Source organism: Castor canadensis, chromosome 10, assembly GCF_047511655.1.
Source record: "Castor canadensis chromosome 10, mCasCan1.hap1v2, whole genome shotgun sequence".
Lineage (NCBI taxonomy): Eukaryota > Metazoa > Chordata > Mammalia > Rodentia > Castoridae > Castor > Castor canadensis.
Window position 1 is genome coordinate 74953548 of NC_133395.1, and position 6000 is coordinate 74959547.

Consider the following 6000-nt stretch of genomic DNA (forward strand, 5'->3'; position numbering starts at 1 on the left):
AGAGAAGATTCTGGACTATCTCTGCAAGGAGGAAAGGTATGATCTGTTTGAAAAGAGCAGGAAATTTTGAATAGCTAAAGTATGAACTTGGGGTTAAGTGATGATTTTTGTAAGAGATAAGACCATAAGGGGAAGTTGGAGTCAGATTGTGAAAGGCTCTTATAGCTGTCTAGACAATAGGGAGACTTTCGATGTTTTTAAGGGCAAAAAGCAATTTAATTATAGTTTAGATAAATACCTTTGTTTATCAGACATTTTGAAACAAGAAGACTGAAGAAAGACGAGTTAGGAACTCCATGTAATATTCCAGGTAAAAATAGGATAAGGATCTGAACTAGCAGAAGCTATGGGAATAGAGATGATAAATCTAGGACATTTTTGAGCTAAACTCTGCAGTTTCATAAGTAAATAAATGGGAGTAAAATTCAATTAGTGTCTCTGTCTCTCAGGTACCTAGTCGAATGGTGTCAGCATTAATGAAGCTTGGGCTTGTGGGAGACAGAGCAGACGTGGGAAGAGCAGACGGTGAGTTCAACCGGGGACATACTGATTGTGAACTACTTATGGAACATCCAAGTGGGAAAGTCCAGGGGGCAGCTAGCTAGCTGGCTGGGTCTGGACTTTTGGAGAGAAGATAGAGTTTGTGATTGAGAATTGAACAGTCATTAGCTCAAAGATGGGGATTGAAGCCAGATTAATGGGTGGCAACATGTTAGTCAGCTTTCTATTGCTTAACAAATACCTGAGAGAAACAACTTTAAAGGAGGCAAGCTTTATGTTGGTTCAGGTTTCAGTCCACACTTCATTGGCCTGTTGCTTTGGGTCCATAGAGACACAATACATTATGGTGGCAACACATGCATGTGGCAGAAGAAAGCTGCTCACCTCATGACAGAAGAGAAGCAATGAGAGAAGAGAGAACTGAGATCTCAATATCTCCTTCAAGGGCATGCTTCCAATGACCTAACTCTCTTCCACTAGGCCCCACCTCCTAAAACTTCCATCCCTTCCCAAAAGTCAGGCTGGTGTCCAAGCCTATAACACATGGTCTTTGGAGGACGTTTAAGATGCAGAATATAGAAGGCAGCTTCTAGCTAATAAGTGATAGAGTAGGAATTCGAACCGGAGTCGTTAGTTTACTTCAGCCTATGTTTACTGAGCATCTGCTATGCTCCAAGGCAAGTGCTTTGCTGAGAAGTGAATAGAATATGGCCCCATCCTTAATCACAGGGGGAATGCAGGGGGAATGTAAGCTGGTCTTCCAGCTCTGTGTCTGAACCTGCTGGTGAAATCTAGTTTGGTTTTGCTTGTAACATGTCTCTGGTGGGATACAGCCTCAAGAAAAACAATAGTTAAAAAAAGTTGTTTTCCCAATTAAGATCAATGAAGGCAAGTCTACTACACAACTCCACTCAGCCCCAGAATTTTTATTTTTCTTTTTTTTCACTATATATGTATATATATACATATATAGTAAAAATATAATATTTTGAAAATTGCGTTGTCATTGTAAGCAGTATTTTAAACCATGCTACTTTCCATTAAGTGAATGCACTCTTGTTTGTTTAGGCATTTCCTTACCCTTGAAAACTTTGCTCATATCCAGTTTTTCCTTATTATAAACAACTCAACAACTATTGACTTCTCTTAAACATACACAGTCTGTAAATGACTTTGCTTTGTTAGCAATAAAATATTACATCATAGCTTTATGTCAGAGGTACACACACTTGTTTCAAGTTAACATAGCAGTTCTTTCTGCTAAAATCTATTAGCTTTATAGTAAAATATCAACATTTCTGATTTAAAGAATGAAAGGAAATGTTTCCCTTGCTTTCCATAGTTCTATTTTTCTGCATTTTTCCAAATGATTGTGTGATTTTGTACAGAAAAATAATGTTGAACATAATAAAAATATTTGAAAGATGTTTTGTTGGTGTCTTATCTAGAGATTTCATGCATTATTAGTAAAAATCCCACATTTCTTTATGGGTAATTTATGCACTATCAATATGCTAGACAAAGAGATGGAAAAGTGAGCAGAAAAAAGATTGTGTTGAATCTAATGTCAGCCATTGCTAATCAGCGTGGAGCTACAGAGAGCGCTTTGTGTTAGGTTTCTTTTTCATTTCCAAAGTACCAACTATGTAAACATAATCACAGGAAAGATATTTTGGTCTTCTATTACATGGCTGATTTGTTTACATAGCTGCTTTTGTATTGTAGAATTTTTATTCTGCTTTTCTCATTTAACATTATATATGCATCATATCACAAAAATTGCATCATCTTTGTAAACAGTATTTAAATCCTTTATGTTATTTTCCATCAACTGGATGCTTTCTCAACTGAGGCCAATAGGAAAAGGGGAACAGGTACTAGAAAAAAGGTTAGTTCAAGAAGAATTAACCTAGAAGGTAACACCCACGCACAGGAAATCAATGTGAGTCAATGCCCTGTATAGCTATCCTTATCTCAACCAGCAAAAACCCTTGTTCCTTCCTATTATTGCTTATACTCTCTCTACAACAAAATTAGAGATAAGGGCAAAATAGTTTCTGCTGGGTATTGAGGGTGGGGAGAGGGAGGGGCCGGAGTGGGTGGTAAGGGAGGGGGTGGGGGCAGGGGGGAGAAATGACCCAAGCCTTGTATGCACATATGAATAATAAAAGAAAAAGGAAAAAAAAAGTGGATGCTTTCTTGTTTGTCTAGGCATTTCTTTACTCTTGAACACATTGATCATTTCCAGGTTTTCCTTATTATAAACCACGCTTGATGAACATCTTTGCACTTTTACTTCTTTCCAGTATCCAAACTCTCAGAAGCAGAATTATTGGGATAAGTGATAGAAAAATATACAAGGCTCGAGAAATATGCACTTTGTTTTCCAAAAGAATCCTACCAGTCTGTCTTCTCATCAGCAGTGAATTCTGATGGTTTTAAATCTTTGGTGCCTCATGGCTACTTTTATTTGCATTTCTTAGATCACAAGTGACATTAACAGTGAAGTTCTGATGTTGCCATTCAAAGCTCTGTTTATGGCACAGCACCGTCAGTGATACTGTGGTTATGCTTATAGTTAACACAGGACAGCATGAAGACCTTGCCACCCCTGTGTACCCCAACTGGGGTGACTGTGCTTCAGTGACCTCAGCCTCTCAGATTTGGAGGTTTAAAGTTGACCACATTCACTCAAATTTGACTCAAATTTTCCAAACTTACACTAACTGAAAACCAATTTACACCACCACGATCTCCATTCTTAGATTTTCTGTCAACAATCAAGTATCTGCAGGTTTCTTCTCTATTGTACAAAAAAAATTTTTTTAAACACTTTTACATCCCACCTCCCTTTTAGTTACTTTTATATCTCATTTTTTGCCAAACTCCCTGAAAGAATCGTCTAAATTCCTTGTCTGCCATTTAATCCCCAAGATTTTATACCTTGACCTCTACCCTCTGCCAGTAAAACTGACCTTATTAAGTGCTAATGACCTTCATGTGTCAATCTAATAGATGCTTTCTGTTTCGATGTCACTAGACCACATTTGCCCTGCAAGTGTCTCCTCCCTTCCCCTGGGAAGAAGATACACAGTGTAGTGGAAAGGGTAAAAGTATTAGAGTTTAACACCTGAATGACATTTCTAGCTGTCATCTTGAACAGTTTCATAAACTTTCTGAACCTTACTTTTCTCATCTCTAAAATTAGTACCATTCGGGGAGAGGCAGAACAGCAATGAGTCAAGAGCTTCAGTGATTCATTATCTGGGTTCAAGTTCCAAGTTCGCTCTGTGACCTCAAACACATCACTCCTCGTGTGTTCCAGTTTCTTCTGGAATTTGTGAGGATTTAATGAACTATTGCAAAGTACTCTGAGCAGTATCAAGTATATAGTAAGTGCCATGCAAGTGTATGCTTGATGCCTATACCAGGTGACTTCTGTAGGAGTTTACCAAGATGAGCTCATACAAATGTCTACCACAGTGCCTGGCACACAGGAAGCCCTCAAGTAGAGGGCCAGTTCTCCATCTTCTTCTTGTCTTTCCCCACTCTTTTTAGGCCACTCTTCCTGACTTCCAGGTTCTTTTCTTGGCTACCTTCCCTTTCCCTGCGTGACTTTGTTCAAATCTTTGGCTCCACCAATGGCCACATAAAGCTAATGATTCCCAAATCTCTAGCTCCAAGCCAGACTTCTTGTCATATTCTTGACCAATCCACCCAACTCCCTGGCCAGTCATTTAATTTGATTTTCCACAAGCAGCTCCACTGTATGTGCTCATTCTCCTGCATGAGCAGGAGGCATCTCCATCCTTCCAGCCAGAACTTCCAAGGCATCCACTCTCTCACCTCCACCTTCTACCTTGCCCTCCACCGCTGTCCCTCTATCCCAGTCCTCCTCAACAACTGGTCACTTCCACCTGCTGACTCTAACTTCTACAGATTGCAGACATCTCTTGCTTCTTTTGCACCCGTACAGATTTCCATCCCTTTTCCCATGGACCCTTGTTCCCCATGTTATGACTGAATTGTGTCCCTCCAAAATCACATACTGAAGTCCTGATCCCCAAGTACCAAAAATTAGGACTTTATTTGGAGATAGTTTAGAGAAGCAATGAAGATTAAATAAGGTCACACACATAGGATGTTATTCCCATAGGACTGGTGTCCTTATAAGGAGAGGAAGAAACTTCAGGGTGGCAGGCACAAAGAGGAAAAGCCTGTGAGGATGCAGCAAAGACAGCCTTTGCAAGCTGCAAAAACAGTCCTCATCAGAAACAGATCCACATCTTGACCTTGGCCTTCTAGCTTCTAGAACTGCAGGAAAGTCAATTTGTATTTCTTTAAGCTGCCCAGTGTGTGGTATTTCATAACAGCAGCCCAAGCTGACAAGACTCCTCCTGACGCTCAGATACACACGCTTGGCACTGAGGCTTGTGGAATATAGCTTACAACATCCTTGAAGGTGGAACTAGCTTTCCCTTGGTGTGATGCACAGCCTGTTCTTGCTATGGAGTAAACTCCTCACTTTATAGACCCTCACTCACCTTCCAAGACACAGTTTAAACACCATCTATTCAAGGTTAGGTTAAATGTCCTTTCTCCTTGTCCCACAGGACATATGATAGCTACATGCCCTTATCACACTATTCACAAGTTCTATGTTACTGTCTTGCCTGTCTGTCTCTCCCACTAAGTCCCTGAAAGTGGTGGGGGGGACCCAACTATAAGCCCCTGAAGGAAAAAAAAAAAAACAACTATATCTTTTTCCTTCTTATTCCAAGCACAATGTGGTTTCATAGAAGATATCCAATTTATTTTTATTGAATAAATGAATGATAAGCTGCACTGTGTCATGGTTATAAATAAAGTTCTTAGAACCCTGCCTGGCATAAATAAGTACCATTGAGTGTTTGTTAAATAAATGAACAAAATATCCTGAACATGTTTTGAATCATTTTTTCTGCAATTGTAACTGTCAAAGTCTTGTGAAAGCTAAAGTAGGAACATATGGAGAAACAAAAGCCCAGATTTGCAAAGATATTTTATGCAAATAAGTTCAAATTCGCAGTTGTTGCACTGATTCCTGACAACTTTAGTCATGGCTGAACTAGAATGGAAATTTCTCCTTCTTTCCCTTTTGCTTACCTCACTGGGCTCCGGCTGTGTTGTTCTCTGAGCTCACAGCGTCCTGTCTGCCCAAATAAACATTCCTCCAGGGTCCACACGCACATCTACTCAGGCCAGTAGGTTGATTCTGGTGACATATGTTCTTTGGCACTTTGGTTACATCTTTAGTTGCTGTAGGGTACTGAGGCCAATGTAGGTTAGGATGCTGCAGCTGCTGTGAACATGGGGCACACAGGGAAGAGGAAATCAGCACTCAGAAGTATAAATGACCACATGACCTCAGAGAAGAGTGGGTCTGTTGGTGAAACCCAAGTGCAGGAACAGGTACTGTTCAATTTGGCAACCTGGCTGAATACTTTCATGAACCAGTAC

At 40.0% G+C, this 6000-nt stretch overlaps 1 protein-coding gene across 1 annotated transcript in view; it reads right to left on the reverse strand.

Annotated features, from left to right (window-relative positions):
* Positions 1 to 5665, reverse strand: part of Medag (mesenteric estrogen dependent adipogenesis) — a 30342-nt gene extending 24677 nt beyond the window's left edge. The window contains exon 1 of the mRNA XM_074043604.1: positions 5647 to 5665. The gene's annotated coding sequence lies outside the window, so the exon portion shown is untranslated. The remainder of the gene's footprint in view (positions 1 to 5646) is intronic.
* Positions 5666 to 6000: the final 335 nt, after the last annotated feature.